Source organism: Sarcophilus harrisii, chromosome 6 (assembly GCF_902635505.1).
Source record: "Sarcophilus harrisii chromosome 6, mSarHar1.11, whole genome shotgun sequence".
Classification (NCBI taxonomy): Eukaryota; Metazoa; Chordata; class Mammalia; order Dasyuromorphia; family Dasyuridae; genus Sarcophilus; species Sarcophilus harrisii.
This window is the reverse complement of record NC_045431.1, coordinates 58,863,395-58,885,877: the sequence shown is the minus strand read 5'-3', so window position 1 is coordinate 58,885,877 and position 22,483 is coordinate 58,863,395. Positions and strand designations below refer to the sequence as shown.

Sequence of the window (22,483 nt, the reverse complement as noted above, 5' to 3'; positions counted from 1 at the left end):
AGATATTCATATTTATCATTTTATGTCATCATGATATCTCATTATTATCGTGCCATGTTAATATGGCACAATACATCCAGTCATTCTATAACCCTGGAGAGTTTGTTATTTTTTTAATCTGTCCAGACAGATCTTCACTTTGCTTTTATGGTATTTTGGGATAAAGTTCTATCACTGGTATCCCTGGGTACCACATTTACTTTAACAGATGCCCCCTCATCCTAGACTTATGTCTAGAAGGATTATTCTAGTGACAGACTAAAACCCACTTTTGGAAGTATATGAAAGCTTTGTGAAAAATTTTTTCTTCAAACAAATTTATTGTGAATGGAAGCAATGGTTGATTCCAAAAAGCCTGTAACTCTTATACCCTCCTATACTGTCAAGCATTTCTACCATCATATGAAATACTGAATTTATGATTCAGTGGTTGGATATAGATAGGAGCAAAGAATAAGTTAAAAAAATTAAATGGATAATTCAAAGAAATCTACTAAAATTTTATTAAAATAATTGCAACTGTTCCCTTCCAGTAACCAATTTGGGGAATTTGGTTACCAATTAATTTTTTTATTTAAGTTCAAAGTAATTTTAGGTATCAGTTAAGTATTTTGAAATATACATATATATATATATATATGTGTATATATATATGTTATTATTGCTGTACAGTCTAGAAGTGTCTGTGAAAGATTTTATGGTTGTGAGACATTATTTTTGTCATTCTTTTTTTAAGCAAATTTCATTTGGGATTGCTTATAGTCTTGCTAAATTTTGAATAAACAAAAATCAATTTTATTTTGTAGAGGGGCTTGTTTAGGTTATTAAACACGGAAGCACCCTGTGTCAACTTTTCTATAAGTGAACAAAGCATCCTCTTTTGGGCTAACTAGCTGAAAAAAAACATTCTTTAAAACTGGCCAGACTGAGTCACCTTTAAGAGTACCAGTGAACCCAGGAAAAGGGTGAAAATTGACAAACCTAGCCTTAAGCTTCTCAGTACTGCCATATTTATTCATATACACATGTATGTGCACATATATGTGTAAGAGGATGCACATATGCATGTATATTAAGGGAATATGTATTTTTAGTGTTAAACAGATGGGTTAATGCAGGTATATATTTTATTTTTAAATCTGGCAGGAAATGCTTTAAAACATTTCCCAATAGCACATAAAAACATCCCAGCACTTAGAACCTGATTAATCTTTCAAAATTGTCTCCTCTGCTGATGTTTTTAGATGCGATTTTCAATTCTCATAACCTTCTATCATGACCTTCTCTTGGGAACTTATGATTCTCTCTTTCTTAGTTTACTTGTCTTCATCTTTCTTTTTAATTTTATGGCTCAATTTATTATTGCTTCCCAGCTATACTCTTTTTCTCCTTCCTATGCATTTTCAAGGCCCTGTTTATCTTTCTTTCCCTTCCTGGCCCCTAGAGTCCACTTTGCCTTCTATATTCTGGGTTTCTTTATTATTCAATCCATCAGACCACATTCCTTTCAAGTCCTAGATACTGTTTTCTTCTGTGTTAATGCCCTCTCGTACACTAGATACCCCCCTCATTTCAGATTTGAGCAAAACCTTAATCCTGTCTATTAAACAAAATACCGCAACAACATCACAGGAATATCTGTTATAATTTCTTATAGAAATCTTGTAATATGTTTAAGCAGTAACTAAAATTGTATGAAATAATTCAACTTTTTTCTGAAGGAAATTCTTTTGTTCTTATATTGAATGGATACTTGTCATTCTGACTTGATTCAACATAAAATATCCATTCTTCCATACTCTGGATTTCCTGAGTAGGTATGGATAAATTTTTAGTTTTTGTTTTTTTTTCTCAATCCTCTTAGCTTCCACCTAAATATTTTTATTGATTACAGGGATTCTTTACCTATTTATTATTGTTATTGATGTTGAACAAGTGGAAAAAAACATGTTGTAACCCATTTGCTGACTGAAACAATAGAATGTATGCTAACTGAAATATAGAAGGAAAATAAAATGTACTTTAAAAAGAACAAAAACCCTCTATCAATTACTGAATGCTGACACTAAAGCATTAAATTTAGAAAAAAGAAACATAATTATGTGGAATATTAAGAAAGTTACATCCTTTGCCACCTATTTGTATAGGTAATTTCTTTAATAATATTTGTATATGAACATTCATCCAGGAATTAAATTAGAGATTCAAAAGGTTAGTTAAAATAAGTCAATGTAAAAATTCCAGTAGAATTGTTTCCAAATTCTTTGAAGTTTATATATTTATAGGGATAAAATTTAGTGCCAGAACTATTCCCAAATGGTTAATATTGTAATGTCAATGTCATGCTCACTCTGCAGAGACTAAAGAGGGGAAGGATAAGTGCAAGTTTGAAAGTTCTGTGGCAAGTCAGATTATAGGAAAATGAAAATGGGAAAGGAAGAAACAAGGCAAATCAGAGATAGTATAAGGTGAAACTCAAACCGGGTTGCTAATCATGTTGAATGTTAGAAATTAATTTTGAATTTATATGAATTTAAAATGTAAGGGTTCTTAGCAATAATTTGGCTGAAAACAAATCAAAAGAAAAAAAGTTTGAAATCTAGAAAGGTGATAAAATGGGAAGAAAATTGAATTTGAATTCAGAAGTTGTGGATTCAAATTCTAAAACACCATATGGTTAATGGAAAGTGCTTAATGAATGTTATTAGAAGTGACTGACTGTTAGTACCCTGTGTACCCCAACAACCTCCTGGAAGACCTATAAAATCCCTTACACTCAAAATCTATATTAAACTTACTTAAAGTCACGTAAGAATTAAGAGGAGCTTATTTTAATTCCTATAGTCTTTCTCCAAAACAAGGCATCTTTTCTCCATACTAGAATGCCCTTCTGGATATTTGGTTACATTCAGGCACAATTTTCTCCTGTGAAAAGGCTTAGGCATTTCATCCAATAGGTCTCACAGCTGTTAAGCCTTGAATTAGTTATATTTAGAAAACAAAATAAAAAATGTCTATTCAACAGACTTTGATCAAATAGCTCTATATAGGCAACTTACTGAACTAGGTTGCTTTGTTTTGTTTTGTTTTTACATAATAACATATTTAACAAAGCAAAATATAAGTAATTCAAAGTTTGGAATTTTCTAGAAACAATAATTATAAATAGTAAATATGTTAGGCTTTTGGAAAAGAATATGATTTGAAGACAATGAAAGGACTCCCATTTTTTCCATAAAATTAAAATTAAAGATAATTTGGGTCTCTTAGCCACTGGACATTTTTAAAATGAATTCTATAGTGCTGTAACTGAATGTATCTTTTTTTAAAAAAAGAACTTTTCATCTCTCTTTAAATTCCTTGTGTTAGAATAGGAGAACAAACATTACTCTCTGACACAGCTGAATCTAGATTGAAAATAAAGATAAAAATTGTTGAGAATGAATAAAAAATTCACTATCATAGAGGAACATCTTACTCTATGATGAATAACTGCCATCTTGATGCCTGCTAAGAGAACATTCAGTTCTTAGCTCTTTTCCCTCAGCATCTCCTTCTCTCATATCACAGGCAACATATATTTTATGAAGTCTTTATTTAGGTTCTTTTTTATGCTTTCCTGATTCTCAATTTATGGTTTCTCAATTCTTATGATTCTTGGGTTTACTTAGTTGCTGGAAGGGTTACTTCTGGAACTCCTATTAGATTGCATTGTTATTGGGTGAGAGGAATAGGTAGGAGCAAGAGAGGCTTCCTCTGTTCATCAATATGGCACCTCTGTACACATATAGTCTTGGGAGAAAAGCATTCAAAAGCCCCTGCATGGGAAACTCACATTTCTGCTACTTTTCCAGGTGTACTCACTGGATCCATTATGTATACTCACATAGGCTGTGTGTATATACTGTTGAACAATGTAGAATTGATGCAGAATTTAGGTCTACAGTGCAGAAAACACATTTTCTCTGTTCTTTTATGCACCCTTCAGGGCAGTATTTTACCTCCTACTGTGTGTAAAAGTATTATGCTATCATAAGATTTTTCTTCTCTCAAAAATATCAAAAGCATGGAGGGAAAAACAAAACTACAGCAAAAAAAAGATATTCAGAAAAAATCTTTTAGCTTTCTTTTTTAAAGAGCATATTAAAATGCTGCAATTATTGTTTTATCCATCATTGTTAAAATATTAAGGTTCTATCTTGATGAAGATATTTTTGTCAAATACACATGCTTTGACTGATAACTGTGATAATCCAATATAGTTTCTAAGGGAACAATTCAGATTAAAGCAGCAAGTGTTTAATATGTGCCTGTTATGTGTCAAGTATTCTTAGATAGCATTGCTATGAAGACAAAAATAAAGTATATGACAATATTTTACTGGGGGGAACCTGGGAGGGACAAACTGGAATAAAAATAGATTATATATAAAACTAATGTAAAGTCACTTGAAAGAATGGGCAAATTTGAAGGACTAGAGAGAGACATCAGAGAAACCCAGTCATATGATATCAAACTTGAAGCTGACCTTTTGAAAAGCCTGTCACAATATTAAGATTGATTGATTGAAGATAACTAAGGATTCGAAAACAATATTAGGTGGGAAAGGAGATCATTTAAGGTCTAGTGTTCATGCTGCAGGACATGGTGATGGCATATAAGTGGAAATGATGGGTCATGTACAAGGAACAAATGTATACTTGGACAAATGGAACAAAGAGAATGAAACAAAACAAGTTTGGAAAAAAGTTTATATGACATAGTGGAGCATTAGATTTGAAGTTGAGATATGCTGATTGTGATGCAAGTCACTTAAACTCTCACTACTCTTGGAAACTCTCTAAGATTTTAATTTGATAAAAAGTTATAGTTTTCCATGAGCAGAGAGAATTTTTTTAAAATTTACTTATCCTTTAAAGTAATAAGACTATAATTCATTAGACTATTCTTAAAACTAATTTGAACAGGTGGCATGAATGGGAAAAGTGAGTGGAATTTGGGTGCTTTTAGAATTCCAACAGTTTAAATTTTTTTAAAAAATCACAGGGGGAGTTTATATTTTCCCTAGAAACAATATGGAGATCCCAAATCTTCTTGCGCAAAGGAAATGAGCTCTTCAGATCTCTTCTTTAGAAAGATAAATTTAGCAACTATATGAAAGATTATGTGGTAGGAACTTTTCTAAGTACTGGGGATTCTCATGACAATACAATAGCACATCACAAATATTAAAATATTATCCAGCAAAACTCCATTAAACCAAAAAACAATAACCAAGGAAAAAACTTTGAATTGTCAAAAAATATAAAGTCATTGCTTTGAAATTCATTTATTTTAGGCAATGAGGAAATGAAACTACCACTCTTTGCAGATGAATCATGTACTTAGAGGATCTTAGAAAATCATCCAAAAATACTGAAAACAATTAATAGCTTTAGCAAAATTGGTAAACACACAAATCATAAGCATTTCTATATATGATTGATGAAGACTATCAGCAAGATATATAGAAAGGGAAATTCCATTTAAAATAACTATAAACAAAATAAAATATTTGGGTGTCTACCTGCAAATATAAGCCCGAGAACTATATGAACACAATCATAAACTATTTCTCACAAAAATAAAGAAGATCTAAACAGTTAGAAAAATATCAATTGCTCAGAGTAGGCCAAGCTAATATAATAAAAATGATAATTCTGCCTAAATTGATCTATTCGTTCAATGCCATACCAATCAAAATGTCAAAATATTATTTTATAGAACTAGAAAAATAATAACAAAATTCATCTGGAAGAAAAAAAGGTCGAGAATATCAAGGGAATTAATGGAAAAACATACAAAGGATGGTGGCTTTGCAGTATTAAATCTAAAACTATAATATAAAACAGTAATTATCAAAACCTTTTAGTGTTGGCTAAGAAACAGTAGTAGCTTAGTTGTATAGATTAGATATACATGGCACAATAATCAAGGTCTTTAGCAATCTAAATTCCCAAACTTCAGCTTCTGGAATAAGGACTCACTATTTCACAAAAATTCCTGGGAAAATTGACAAATAATGAGACAGAAACTTGGCATATACCTACATCTCACACCCTATATCAAAAACAAGGTGAAAATGGGTACATGATATGGGCATAAAGGTTGATACTATAAGCAAATTAGGAGAGCAAGGGATAATTTATCTATCAGGTTTTTGGAGAAGAGAGGAATTTATGCCCAAAGAAAAACGAGAGAACATTATGAAACACAAAATGAAAAACAAAAACATTGATTACATTAAATTTGAAAGTTTTTGCACAAACAATCCAACAGAAACAAAATTAAAAGGAAAGTGTAAAGTTAGGAAAAAACTTTACAGCCAGTGTTTTTGATAAAGGTCTCAGTTCTAAAATATGTAAAAAAAAACTAAGAGAAACTTATAAGAATATACCAATTGATATATGCTCAAAGGATATGAACAATTTTCAGATGACCAAATTAAAGCCATCTAAGTCATATGAAAAAAATGCTCTAAATCACTATTGACTGGAGAAATGCACATTATAGCAACTCTGAGGTATCATCTCATACCTCTCAGATTTTCTAAGCTTACAGGAAACAATAATGACAAATATTATAGAAGATGTGGGGAAACTAGGGCACTAATGCATTGTTGGTGGACCTGTGAAACTATCCAACCATTCTGGAAGCAATCTGGAATTATGCCCAGAAGGCTATAAAACTGTCTATATCTTTTGAACCAGTAGTACCATTACTAGGTTTATATCCCAAGGAAATCATAAAGGAGGGGAAAGGACCCATATGTGGAAAGATGCTTGTAGCAACAATTTTTCTAGTAACAAAAAGTTGGAAAATTTTAAATGCCAATCAATTAGGGAATGGCTGAATAAGCTGTTTTAAGTGAAGATAACGGAATATTATTATTGTATAAAAATGATAAGCAAACTGATTTTAGAAAAGCCTGGAAAGATTTATATGAACTGATTCTGATTGAAACAAGCAGAAGCAGTAATACATTGTACAGAATAACAGCAAGAATATGTGATGATCAACTATAAATGGTTCTTCTCAGCGATTAAGTGATCCAAGGCAATCATAATAGATTTTGTACAACAAATATCATCTGCATCAGAAAAAAAAACTATCTTGATTGCATGTAAATTAATACATACTATATTCACTTTTTTCTCTCCCGTAGTTTTTCCCTTTTGTTTTGATTTTTCTCTCCCAACATCATTCATAAAGTAACATGTGTCAAAAATAAATAAATTAAAAATAAATTACTCTATTTTATTAGCAAGAAAAATCATCATTAAACTGTTAAATACTTTTTAGTGATAGACTGATTTACTTAGATCATGACCCATTCCCTCTTGGTTTAGACAGAAGCCAAACATTTCTGGGCATTGGATTTCCCAACTTAAAACTAAATGGAAGTCTCAATTTAGAAGGACATAACAAATTGAAAATTCAAACATAAAAAGTCAACTGCCCTTTTGCACAAAATGGAAGCTGAAGAAATTCAGAAGACTATATATGTGTGTACACACATGTCTACATGCATACACCTATATACATGTATATTTTAAATATGTTTGTGTCTCAGTTTACCTTTATTTCTCATGACCAAAATAAAAGGTCTAAGGCATTTCAAACAATATTGCCTTTTACAGAGACCAAAATTGATGTGTCTGAAATGTTATTAATTATTGTGGCTCATGCTATAAGTATCTTGTCTTCTGGATGTGTTTTAACAGAGAGGAAGCCTGAAGTAATATTCTCAGAGCTTTGTGTATGCTTAAAGTGTCTTGTCTTCTATATATTATTTAGGTGTGCTGACCTTTTCTTTTCTTTCTTGAATTGTGAGATTTACAGGTGTTACATAATGTACCTGTTTTCCGAATACATTGATCTGCTTTGCTTTGTTTTTTCTCCCTCACACATCATTGTGATACATACACAGGATCCTCAGGGATCAGTCAGGCAAGGAGAGGGATATAAAAGAGGAATGACTGGTGGATGGGGAAAAGGTGATGAGCAGGTGGTCACCTCTCCTTAACTCCAGGGATGGAGAACTCAATCTTCTTCATATTTCTAGAAATAGGGAACACTAACCATAGCAGAGCATGGGAGGAGGTAACAATTGGTTCCAGTCATGTCAAGCTTTTTCTGACCCTACTTGGGGTTTTCTTGGCAAAAGTATTGGAGTGCTTTGTCATTTCCTTTTCTACCTCATTTTACACATGAGGAAACTGAAGCAAACAGTATTAAGTGACTTACCCAGGAACATGCAGCAAATAAGTGTCTGAGACCAGATTTAAACTCAGAAAGATAAGTCTTTCTGATTCCTGGCTCAGATCTTCATTGTGCCACATTGATGTCCTGTGCAATATATTAATTGATGTGCACAATGATGACCATATATCATCAAGAAAATATTAAATTATCTCCACTATAAATGCAGCATATAATGTTAGTAATAATGCATCACTTGTTAAATGCCTACTTTGTGCAGGGAAATGAATCTTGCCTAAGATTAGATAAAAAACAAACATATTTTCTGAGCCTCAGTTTCCTTATCTGCAAAATGAAGAGGCAATTGTAGGTGCTTTTGGAGGGAGGCAGAAAAAAAAAGCTAAATGAAAATTTTTTTTCCTCAGATCAATAAATATTTTCACTAGACACAAATAACAAATTTGAGCAGTCTTGCTATTTTTTTCTTGATTCTTGTTGCAATAGCTGAGACAGCGCACTTTTCATCCCAAAGTCAAACATAGATAAACTATTTCAATTTAATCTAGGCCAAGACTTTGAACTTAGACAAGGTCTAGTTTTATTGTGGTGGAGTTCATGAGTTTCCTTTTCTTTTTTCTTTGGCTCATTGTTTATACTTTTGTGTTATTCTGGGAGGAAAAATTCCTAATACATTCACATTTTTACCAGTAAGCAATGAGGTCTTAAGCTCCTGTATTAATATTTAAGGTGGTAAATGCAAATTGAGTACAAGATAGTCTTTATTTCCCCCTACAAATAATGTTAAAAAAGACCCACAGGAACTCATAAGGAAATACAGAAACATACAGATTTTGCCTCAATTTTGATAGTGTTTATAATAATACCTTTATACATAATTCTCAAAATAGCTAAAAAAAAGGTCAAGATACTGAATGATTGATTGGAAAAAAGAATACTAATAATGTTATTTTACTTAATATACTGTTGTGAGAACATCCATATTTATTGAGTTGCATGATATTCTTATCAATTTTTTAATCTTAAAGCAAAGATCTACAATACAAGAAAAAAAAACAGGGTTTCATAAATTATTGTATAAAACAGCCTCACTAAGGGTCAAAATGTGTAGGAAGTATAAGAAGCAATTGTGTCTATTATTATTTTTAAAAGAGATATTTGACTCTCTATATTAAAATAGAACTTTGAATATTCTCCTAAAAAGTATCTCATAAAAAGGTTTTATAATGATGCTATATATCCACAGAGTGCTTTTTCCAAAATTCTTCTCCATATAAATAATACACCAAGGTTTATTTTTTCCATGTCAATGATGTTTCCCATGACCAACGATGTTTTGTTTATAATAGGCATTTGTTATAGATGTTGACATGTTCCAAAATTATTATTTTTGTATAATATTGTTTGTATTGTATGATGCAAAAGAATGTCACAAACCACTTCAATAAGAATCATTGTGCCTGTTAGGCAAACTATGATACATAGTCCAGAAGTCTGAAGCACTTAAAAGGAAGAGTCCACAGGATTGTTGTTAAGACAATCTCAACTCAGTATATGGCTATGGATATAGACATTGCCATAATATCAGTATAGGAAGAGGCATATTTATTTCTATATAGATTTTTACATATATATGTGTATATATATAATATATATATATATATATATATATATATATATATATATATACATACACACACATATAGTTGAGTTAGTTAGGTGGCACAGTGAATAGAGTGCCAGGCCTGGAGTGAGGAACACCTGAGTTCAAATCAGACCTTCAGTCAGTTTTTGGTGACCCTGGGCAAATTATTTAACCCTACTTGAATCAGGTCTCTTATTTGTGAAATAAGCTGGAGAAGAAAATGGCAATCTACTCCAATATCTTTGCCAAGCAAAGCTGAAATAGGGTCATGAAGAATCAATTGTGACTAAAACACCTGAAAACAAAAACAAAAACTATGTGTGTGTGTGTGTATATATATATATATATATATATATATATATATATATATATATATATATTATATATCCACTTTAATATCTAAGTATATTTCAATATATGTAAGCTTACATGCAATTCTTAACTATACATTTGTATGAAGCAAGTGAATTATATTATGTTTACAAAACTATGTAGTAATATCAATAATCCAGAAATAACTGTATTATGTTACTGACAACGATTTATTCAAAATGTATGGTGCAAATGATACCATTCACAAAAAAAGTATAATTGGGAAATTGAGATTATAATATCAAAAAAGTGACAGTAGACATCGTGGCCAAATGTAAAATAGGCACCCACAAAATGCTAAAAGTATTTGAAAAAGATAAGGTTGTATAAATTCTATTTAGAGGATTTTTCACGGGGCATGGACAAGAATTATAGATGTCAAGGATTGATTGAGATATTTGGTACATTTGAGGAGTTTTCACATGAAAAATATCTTGAGTGCATACAAGCATTCACATATTTGATGATATTTGCATCATAATCCCCATTTTATGCTATTTTCTATTTGACTCATCAGCACCTTAAGTACCTCATTATGTATACAATTAGTTTGTAAGCATAGAGACAAAAATAAATGAATTTCTATCATCTCATTTGCAAGCTTATATTTATGTTGAGAATCAGTAGAAATCATTTCTTTGCCTTTTTATTATATTTTGGATAAAAGATGGAAATATCAACAGATAATTAGAGCATTACAATTTTCTTTTTGCCTTTTCCTAATTCTTACTTTATTTCTCCTAAGAATTCCACTTGAATTTTTCCCCATGAAGTGTTTTTTTCCCTTTTTTTTTTGAAGTTTTATTTAGGGATGTTCTGGAGTATTGCCTTCTTTTAGATTTGTATCTTGAACATCCCTTTCACCATATAAATATATTTTTTATGTTGGATTTCTGATATTGTTGTTGCTGTTGTTCATTCTTCTACCATACTTCCTGACTTCAGACAATATTAGGTCCAGACTTTTATAGGCAATATTTAATCTGGTTCTGTTATTGCTTTTTTGAGCTACTAAGTATTGTGTTTAGGAACCTTGAGAACAGCTGAGCCTAGGTATTTGTAAGGTTTCAGTGCTCCTATTCTGATGCAAGGCAAAATCTAATTCCCATACCATTCTTCTGAGCTTTCTGAAAGGTTTTTCACCTGGATTTGAGTTTAACCAATACTGTTAATGAATATTGCTATTTGTATTTTCAGGTTATTTCTTTCAGGCTAAGTCATCATTACCTATATGAAAGCTTTGTAGGATTAGAGTTATAGAACAGCTGATGCCAATTTATTTCTCAACTACTTGCCCTGATTATTTTGCTGCAACCTCAGACAAAGCTGGAGGCTAGAACTGAGATCCTGCTTTGTTCTAGGGATGTGAGTCATCAAACTACTGCTTTTCCCCCTCTTTATTTGCTTCTCTCTCAGTACATAGTCTAGGGACAGCAACTACTTTTTATGTTATAATGACATGTCTGAGTACATATCCCCTCCTCAATCTGCTTTGATTCTATGACCTAGAACTGAGTAGTGAGCAACAGATGTCTATTGGTACCCATTCCTTCATTGGGTATAAAGTCAGGTTCTTCTGTGATTAACTGAGGTCCTTTTGCATTGGTGTGGAGCTTTCTTTGCCCAAGAATATCCTGTATCATCACCTTTTGGCCAGGCTCATCCCCTATTAGTTAACAAATATGTATTAAGCACCTAATACTTGCCAGGAAATTTGTTAAGTGCTAGATACACAAAGAAAGGCAGAAAATACTTCTATACCCAAACTTACAATCCAATTAGGGAAGCCAACACACAGAAACAAGCTTAAGGGCATGGGAGATGGAGACATTCAGAAGAGTAGGAGTACAGCCTTTCTTGTTTTTATCTTCCTATGCTGTTCTGGGCTGTAATGATATCTTATTGCACTTTTAAAATTAGATTTCTCAATCAGGAGTAGGCTGGTGTGTTTTCAATGCCTGCCTAAAGGAATTTTGAGGACTATTAGGTTAGGTAGTATTGGGATCTTGCACTTCTTCCTGCTGCTTTGCCATCTTGCCTCTCCCCTTCTGTAAATTATTTTTAGTCTAATTTCAAATTCTGCTTTTATGATATGTCATTCATATAGACCTATGATTTCATTGATAAAAGGAACTTCCAAATATAGAATCTCCTTCTAGCAACATAAATTGGCAATTTCTTTGCCAAATATAGTATGAGACAATCACTTTTCAATCAAGAGTTTGTCCAGTCATACCACTTGTATGGGTCAGAGTCAAGACATGAACCTGTCTTCCTAACTCTGAGCTTGATTCTCTTTTTTGATATGCCAAATTGCCTTTAACAAGTCATGCTTAGAGTATATTTTTAGATGTTATTTCTCTGAAAATGCCAGAACTAGTGATCTGCATAATACGGTTATTAAGATAATTTTACATATGGAATGAAAAAAATAATTTATAAAGCCAATACAATTTTATCAATGTTATATAAGTGAGTAAAATAGGAGAGTGTCGTTCATTCTAAAAGCAAATTCAGTTATATCAATGAAAATTATTCATACATTAGGATTTAAGCAAACTAAGTTATAGGACATATAAAGGTAAAAGGTAGAAATTATAAAGATATCAAAAATAATGAAGATCAAAATGAAAATGTATAATTAAGAGAATTAAATGGGGGTGGTGAGAATTTATTTAATATCTAGTCACCAAAAACTAATTCAGCAGTGGATACATATATATATGCATGTGTAAGTGGAGATGAGAACTAATATTGTAAACTATGAGAATAATATTCTTTATTTATTTAATAGCAACTTCATTAATCAGTATTATTGGTTCCATACTCTGTACTTAAACAGTCAAGAGTACAGTGAGGAGATAAGCTGCCAGCCCACAATTAGTAAATCTCATTCTGAGAAAACAAAAGTGTCCTTTCTGTTTTGTGAGGCAATGCTTGTTGAGGCTCCTTTTATTTGTTTCTGTCTCTATGTGTTAAATCATTGCTGAAGAAAAAGCAAACAATCTGCTACATTCATTTTATAAATATAATTATGCACTTGCCAAAAGCAGGTTAGCCAGAAATTAACATGACAGCAGCATTCACTTTCCCATGGATTATTTATGAACTGGTTCAACAGACATCCCATCGTCATGAAGAGAGATCCAGGTGTTGCTGTAAGAAACAGTATTGTTGCCATAGTGACAAAAGGCCATAGGGGTGGTCTATAAGATATGATAAACTGCAAATATCTTATGACTTGAAGAGGTACCACAAGTTTGACACATGAAAAAGTATGGAACATGTTTGAAATTTATAACCTTCAATAAAAGTCCTTCTTAACAAGACATAGATTCTCTGGGTAATTAAGTTGAGTTAATTTTTTTTCTTGTACATTCTGAAATGATTAAATCTCTATTGCATTGTTTCTTGGCACTAACATCATTGACGTAGACCTCTAAAATAGCCATATGATGATGTTTCTCTTTCTTTCAAGAGTTAGCCACTCAAACTTCTTTGAGATGGAGTTGGGTTTTCAATAATTTATATGGTTTCACATTTTTAGATTCAAGCTACCATGGAAACAGCCAGAAAATTTCTAAATAAACTATATCATATAAACCCCATTGCTTTTCATGTCCATCTGAGCTCCACCCCTATTCTGAAGCCGTTCAAAGAAATTTATTTAATGAATAAAAGGGATGGGGGCATACCAGAAGGTTCTTAAAATTGTTAATAGTTAAAAATGAAGAGAATTTTTCAGGATCCCAGAAACTTAGATTTAGGGTCTTTTTCTCCAATGTCAAATAGCATACTAGCTAAACTAATGTTCTCCACCAAAGAAACTTCCATTTCTAGGGAAGATGAACTGCCCTAACTGATCAAAGGGTGTATTCTTGAGTTCATTAGTCAAAGAATCAAAGTGTTGGCATGAAAGAGAGAAAGAGAAGCTTCAGGCAACATGTTCATAAGGCCTTGACCCAATTTTCTTTTTCATGTGCAAAAGTTCAGTGGGAAATTGAAAAGAATTTCAAGCATATTTTATCATGCTTATGAAATTTTCACTTCACTTTTTCCAGACTCATGAAACCATTTTGGAACATCTAGAATGTCTGAAATGGTAGTTCAACAGCCCGAAGAAAAAAAAAACACTTTTTGGTACTGTCGTCCCTGAACAGACCAACACGTGAATCATTTTATTCCATATTTTACAAGCTGTCACTACTCAGGTTTGTTAACCTTATCAAATCTTCCTTAATTCTGCAAAATAATATGTTGACATTGTAACAGTCAGTATTTGATAACAGAGGCCAGTAGATGATGTGCTTTAAAAATAATTAACACTCAAAAATGAGGTATTTATATAAGACCTAGGAAAGACCACAGAACTAATATAATCTAATTTACCCCTAAAAAACTAATGTAAAACAAACAACAACAAAAAAAACATACACACTCACAAAAGAAAATTGTTACAACATTACAATATACCTGACAAGTTCATATCCCATATTTGCTTAAAAAATCTTGTGAATAGGAAACTAATTTTCCTCAAATTGCATATTTCAAATTTCAATTCTAGGATGTAACGATATATGAAGTCTACATTTTTATTCTCTATTGTTACCACCAATTGTTCTTAGATTTTCTTTTTATTCTAGGTGCAATTAAAAAAGTTTAATCTCATTTCTATATCATTGCCCTTTGAAAACATAAATAAAAATCATTATTATACCTTAGGTCTTCTTTTCTCCAGCCTAAATATCTTCTTTCTCTTCAGTTGATCATTAATTGGCATAGATTCAAGGCCTTTCATTAGCTTGCTGTCTTATCCTTTAGCATTTAAATTCTTTGTGAATGAATATTGTTTTCTTCTTTATACGTGTGTGCTCAGAAACTACAACTGTGACTGACACATAGTAAGTACTATATAAATGTCTTTTCATTGATTAATTTTTAGATTTTCTCCAATTAATTTTTAGATTTCCTCCAATTTAATAATACTATTTAAAATATAATTCTATGAAAGAACACAATATTCAGAAATGTTTTATTGGAATAAACTGACCATCAATGCTCTAGGCCTAAAATCTTTCTCTCTTAGTGCAGCATAACTACTAGCATTTTCACTGATATCATGATAGAAAGATAAGGGATTGTGTGGAAGAGGAAAGAATGATGGACAAATATAACCAAAGGAATTATTCTCACTCTAGTCTTGATAACTAAAATATAGAGTAATTTGCATTAAATATTAGACACCAGGGATATGATTATAGCTAAAAGGAATTTATTTGCTTAGCATAATATAAATATTTGGCTGATTTGAGGTATAACTTGGGGGAAAATTAAACATTACTGTCTGAAGATGGCAGTGATATGGCTTATAAAAGAATGGAAATGAGTCCAAATTATGGGCTATTTTAAAAAGAGTCATATCCACTCCAGTAAAGACAAAAGGAAGCATAGCTATTGTAATTTAGATGTCAATGGCAGATGGTCACGTTAGGTGGGAATGTTTGAGGGTTTGAATTCAGGGTCTAAAATATAGTCACTTTATCTTGAGCAATTTGCAAAAATAACAACAATGATAAAGATCAATTTTTTTTCAGATAAATAAAATATTTTTTATTCATCTAAGGGCTTGATGTTTAATGTCCCATACTGATAACAGAATATTGAACTGGGTCTAGTAGTAAAGAGTATAGCATGGTAAGAAGAACTTGCTCAATTCGTTTTAAATGTTCTATCATGTTTTCTCAAAGTCTATAACATATTGAACTATTAAAAAATTCTCAGGTATCATCTCTGACCAAACTTGTCAGCTGTATGGCAGCTATCATCTACCCAAAGAAGAATTATTAGGAACTCATCCTTCTGATCTTACCATGTCTTAACAATCCCCATAGACATTTTATTCTTATCTGTTCTTGTAATGTTCTTTGTTTGGTTTTCTGAGGGTCTCTGAACCAGCCTCCATTTCAGTTCAAAAATCAAAAATAATATCTAGATAGAGGTGCAGTGCAAAGATAATAAGTACTCATGTGTCTATTCTAGGGAACAGTAAAGTGAAATAATGAATGGATTTTTGATTATAAATAACTAGATCTATGTCAGAATAACTATAGAATCTCATTTTAAAAATGAACATAGATTGACAATTGAAAATGAGGTTAAATATTTTATCTATTATTAGGCAATAAATATCATGGTTTAACCATGATTGATTGATGACAATGATACTTTTGCAGAAATTGATGACTGGATTTTTCCAATTTTTGAAGTACTGTAATCACTCAGGCTCTCATTACTGATCAATATCAAAGTTTTAAGTAGCTCAAATTCTTTGTACACTGGCTCATACCTTTTTAGATAACCTGATGGCCCTCTGGTGCCAATGTTTACCATAATGATTTCAGATCTTAGTGTAGAAACACAACTATGTATGGATATGTATTGTGTATACATATAATAGATATGCATAGTGTGTATACACATATATGTTAAAAAAGAAAGAGAGAGAGAAAAAAGAGAAAGAAAGAGAGAAAGGGAGAGCAAGAGAGAGAGAAAAAAGAAGGAACAAAGGAAGGAAGGAAGAAAGGAAGGAAGGAAGGAAAGAAGGAAGGGAGGAAGAAAGGAAGAGAAGGAAGAAAAAGAAAGATGTTTCAAGGGAAGAAATTTAACATCCCAGGTACATGAAAAATAGCTCAATAGAGGGAAATTAGATAGGAAGATTTGTTCAAGATTCTTCTTTGACACATCCTACCTTTTTTTACTTTGCCACACTACTTAACTTCAAAGTTTGTTAGGAAACCTCTCAGACCATAAATTATATGAAACCTTTCAACTTTAATTTGCAGAGGAATGTTTTTCTCTGGAGAGTTTCTTATATCAATGAAATCATAGCTCTAGTCATAATAGCTTATTTCAGAGATAACAAAATGGTAAGAGCTTTGAGTTCTAGATTGTTATTTAATAGTGTTTACTGGTAAACCTTTTGTCATTTTAATTGCAATTTATTAATGTAAGTAGCAAATTTTAACTAAACCAATAATGTCAGTTTCAACTATTTATCTTCATTGAGAATTGGAAGAGAAAAATCATCTGGCTTTAGTTCATCACTTATGTAGACTCTGATGCTATAGAAAATATTATAAAGAAAAATGTTGAGGGATTTGATCTGGAACAGGAGATGGTTAGATACAATTTATTAGAAATATTTCATTCTTAAGAAATCGAAAAAGCTCTTTTTGGTCAAAATGAAGTGTTGATTATGATTGTGATAATGATCAAGAAAAGCACAGAGGCATTTCTTATCCTTATAAAAAAGCAGAAGTTGACAAAGAATAGTTGCCACTCTTTTATGTGGTAAAGCAATAGAAACTAACCATTTGTATCATTTAAGCTAATAACACATAAATATCAACTATTAGCAAGCTGGAGTTTGACATTTAGGAGTTAGGTATTAATGTCCAGAATGATAGAAATATAAACTTTTTTTGTATTGAATTATGTGTGTATGTGTGTGTGTGTGTGTGTATACACACAAATAATATATACAGATATATATATATATATCTTTATATATATATACACTCTTGCATAATTATGTATTTGAATATATATATGCAAAATAGGTATATGCATATTTATACATACACACATGTGTGTGTATATATATATATATATATATATATATATATACACACAATTGATGTTGATTAGTATATAAATATCATATATTCACTTTATCCATTCCCACACATGAAGGAAGATACATGGTCAATAATATGCATTTTCATTAACATACTATTTATTCTTTTTGAATTGGTCATGTATTTATTACTAAAGAAGCTAGAAACTCAAAGCAGGAAAAGTTGCTGCCTCTACTTCTTCTTCCTCCTTCTCATTCTGTGAAAAACCATTTACTGAATTTCTAACTTTATTCTATCTTTGAGTGTCACTTACCCTCTATATTTAAGAAACTTTCTCAGTGCAGAGTTGTTCAAGAGGTGGGCAGTATGCAATTGTACTTATTAGGGCAATACAAATATCAATAACAACTCCTGCTTCAGTTTCTTTTCTTTTAATGAAGTAATCTGTGTAACCAACTCACCATGATATAAACTAAATATTTGCCTGACTTCATAATATAATTATTTTTATGGCCACAAGTAATACTATAAAGCTCAATTGTTAAGTCTCTGTAGGGGGCATTTAATTCTGGGATGAATCATGAATTCCTTTATTTTCAAAAGAATTCTATAAATGTTAAGACATGTGCAACTAAGAAAGTGGTAGTTGAGAATTGATCTGAATGTTGCTTTTTTCCCTTTGGGACTGTCAAAATCCTAATCCTTAGTCCAGTTGAAGATCATTTCCCTATTTAATTTTGTTCAACTCTGTCATTCTATCTAGTCCAAACAGAATGCTTCAAATAGTCTCATAGTCTTCTTAATCTCTTTGAAGTCTCAGGTGATATGTAACCTTATGTAGGAATTCTTTCCTAAACCTATTAGATCTCAGTAACACCTTTTTGCTTAAAATAACATATACACAAATATATCAATTAATATATTAAATGAATTTAATGAACTAATAGCTCCTAAAGGTAGAGAAAAATTATTTCCATCTTTTTTTTTTCTTTCTATCCCCAGTATTTAGTACAGTGTCTTGCAATAGATTAATAATTATGTAGTATATTAGAATTAATTTAAAACATCTGATTCTTTAATAAGCATTTGTGCATCAAAAGATATAGGACCGTGCTTTGAAAAGTTTCTTATTCACTAATACCTTAATCTGAAATTTTCTCATATTATTTTACACAGAACAATCTATATGATCCAGTTTTAAAGCTAAGCCTGGAATATTTTGCCTGTTGCTCATTTACAAAAAGAGAATACTACATGAAGGAGAGAATGCTAATATGACTGAATGGTAGTATTGGTGAGAGATTTTGCTATATTTTGAGTATACATTCCTTTCTGAGAGGATATTATTGTTGCCAAACTATTTTTTTTTGGTGGGGGGTAGGTGCTAATTCCAGAAATAAAAATAATAAGCCTCTGAAAACTTCAAACATGTATGGGACATAGCCTTCTTAGTATTTCTGGCTTGCCTTCATAGAATTTTCAGAGAATTTCTCCTTTGGTAAGATCTGGCCATCTCCCTTGAAAGAACTGAGATCTCATACTGCTAGTACCTAGAGAATGTATTTTAGTATATTTTAATATTTATAATTTTGATTGTTATTTGTTATTTGCTTGAATAAAAAATTTTACTCTCTAGTTACTCTTCATGATTGTCTTTTGTGAAAATTTTGATACATGGAATCAAACTAATGTGTATAGATTATGAGGTATTACCTAGGGAATCATCTTTTTGCTTCTTAACCTAAATATCATGCCTCTCGGCTAACAATATTTTGGGTATGAGATAGATATGATTTTTGTCCATTACATGTCTTGAGGTCAAGAAAAATTGGTGATAATTCTTGTGGCCCTTATCTGCTTCTTTTGAAGCAGGAATTATAATGTCTCGTAGAGGAGTGTGGCAAATACTTAAAAGATATTCATTGGTGCCCCCTGTATAGCATATTTAGATAACCCAACATATATATATATATATATATATATATATATACCCGTGAACACTTTATAGATAAAAAGAAAAATAATAATACATATGATTAATGCAGTTCTTCTTTATACATAAAGAACAAAACAAGAAAACAATATTCATGCAGCTCTGCTTTTGTATATGAAAGATAGAGATCAAAATCTATGTGGGGGTTGTTGGTTACATCTAAATATAAGCAAGTAAAGGCGATAATAAAGTTTTTTCACCTTAGCTTTATTTCTATAACTTTTACCCTTCTACTCATCTATAGGGAAGAATGGAAAAGATCTGATGTTGGAAAAAATGTTTATTAGCTGTATAATATTTACATGAAAAATGGACCATCTAGGCTTCCAAGATTAAAATTAGAAAACACCAAGAATGAATGCCATAATCTAGATTAAGATCTCTGTAGAAGATCTCCAAGCAGGAGTATGCATTCTTATGAGTTTGATGGAGCCCATTGTTAAAATTTATATATGAATGTTTATATCTTATAAAAAAAATCCTCCATATGTGTATCTTGAATATATTCATATCCCTGAATGCCTTCTTCCTCACACCCACTTTTTAACATTTCCTGCTTCTTAACACAGATACTCTGTGAAGAATGTTTATAGGAATTTTATAGGAAGAATATGTTACTACCTTTTCCCTATATAATTTCATTATTATTATTTTTTGCTTTCAATAAATTATATTATTTTGTTATTAAAGATAAAAATATTGGGGAATATTGTGAGATATAGTTTTAGAGCATGTGGAATATCTATCATGCTATAAATGTCCCTGGAACACTTACCTTGACAATAGGAGTAGACCTAATATCTACAAAAATACTTTAATTTTAATTCTTCATTTCAGATTTCCATCTAATTTTCAATGGCACCACATTTAAATTTTTTCTTCATTTTATAACGGGTATTTATGTGTATATATTCATATATGTGTGTTTATATTCATACCATTAAATATGAGACAAATTTTACAGATACTTAAAAATCAAACATACCCATACTCAAATTTAAGATTTGTTTGTTTTATCAGTTCATTTATCCTCCTATTCTCCTGAGTGCACTAATTATGAATCCTCATGAAAACAGAATTTATTTCTTCTTCTTCTTTACTATTTCTTTATTATTATAAGATTTGTGAAATCATTCATTTACAATGACACTTGGGGCTGGTGTGTGAACATCATTGCCTCCATTTTGTTCAGTGAAGATATGGAAGCTCAGAAAGAGTAAGTTATTTGGCAAGTATTTCACAACTTGTTTCATAGGCACAGTTTATTTATAGTCCTTCTTTGACTTCATCTAGAATTCTTTTCACCACATTATACTCTCATTTTATTTATTTTTATGCCTAATTATTTGTTTACTTATTGCATGACTATTTGTGTCTTTATTTACTCAAATATTATAAGTGTGAAAAAGCAGTATGTGATTAGTACTGGGAACAGACAGTGAAAATGCATTTGTTTGATTATCCATGTACTGAGTGTACTGAGAGATGGGGCAATGTGTAAACTCTTGAAGCTTTTGGAGAAGGTCCCACAGAGTGTATTGTCATTCTTAGAAAGAGGGTTGATGGAAAAATCAGAAAATAATAGGTGTTTTTTTTAAGGTTTCATTATATTTAGAGCAAAAGAAGTTTTGGAGGAAAACTAAACTAAGCTTCATTTTACAGATGAGAACATAGGAAATAAGATGAAGTGGAAACAACACTGGCTCTGCAATCAGAAGATGCAGGTTTAGATTCTTCCACTGAATCAACTTCTGTAGTCTTGTGAAGTCACTTAAGTTCTATGTTTTTTTTTTTAATTTATTAAATAAAAATGTTGGAATTGATGATTATGATGGACATCAAGTATTTAAGAAGGACCTAGTCTAAATTATAGAATTCATGACCCTACAGTAACAAAATACACAAATATTCATACATGCTTTTGCAATTTTCATTATTTTTAAGTTTTAGCATTCCCAGGGTGCTGGTTTAATATATGAAAAACCTAATCATCTAATAATCTTTAAAACATTACATGGGGAAGGAAAAAAAGTGATATTCTTTTTGGTATTAAGACCAGCTTTACCCCATTGATTTAATCAATTGTCCTTTTAAAATATATCCTAAGAACGTAGAGATGGAGCAAGTTCTATTGCTTCTTAAAATGAATCATGTATTACTTTCTTCTGTGTTAACCAATTGTGCTGAAAAGTAATATTGTTTTCCCCCTCTCTTTTGAGGGGAAAGTATCTTCCCAGAATTCTATCCAATATCAATATTAATCACACAGATAAAAATTTAGACAGCCACCAACTTTTATTTTATTCAACATGTGGACAGTAAATAAAAGATATAAATAATGTTTACTGTTGGCTATCACCCTGGGAGGGACTTATCCCTCTTTCTCTATTTTTCCCTCTCCCTCTTCTTCCACAAAATGACTTGGAAGGAAAATAGGCTGTAAGGGGACTTGACTAAACTCAGTACAAGAAACAATGTCAGTAAATTATCAGATCTATGTTTTTGCTTGAATGTTCTTTCCTGGTCTTTACCTTGACTGTCAAATTATGATTCTATTGTGAGCAACTTTATGGGAAT

At 31.2% G+C, this 22,483-nt stretch overlaps 1 long non-coding RNA gene across 1 annotated transcript in view; it reads left to right on the top strand.

Annotated features, from left to right (window-relative positions):
* LOC116419899 overlaps nucleotides 1-21,711 on the top strand; it is a 42,973-nt gene extending 21,262 nt beyond the window's left edge. The window contains exons 3-4 of the long non-coding RNA XR_004230230.1: nucleotides 19,090-19,207; nucleotides 21,569-21,711. This is a non-coding gene — a long non-coding RNA (uncharacterized LOC116419899). The remainder of the gene's footprint in view (nucleotides 1-19,089; nucleotides 19,208-21,568) is intronic.
* Nucleotides 21,712-22,483: the final 772 nt, after the last annotated feature.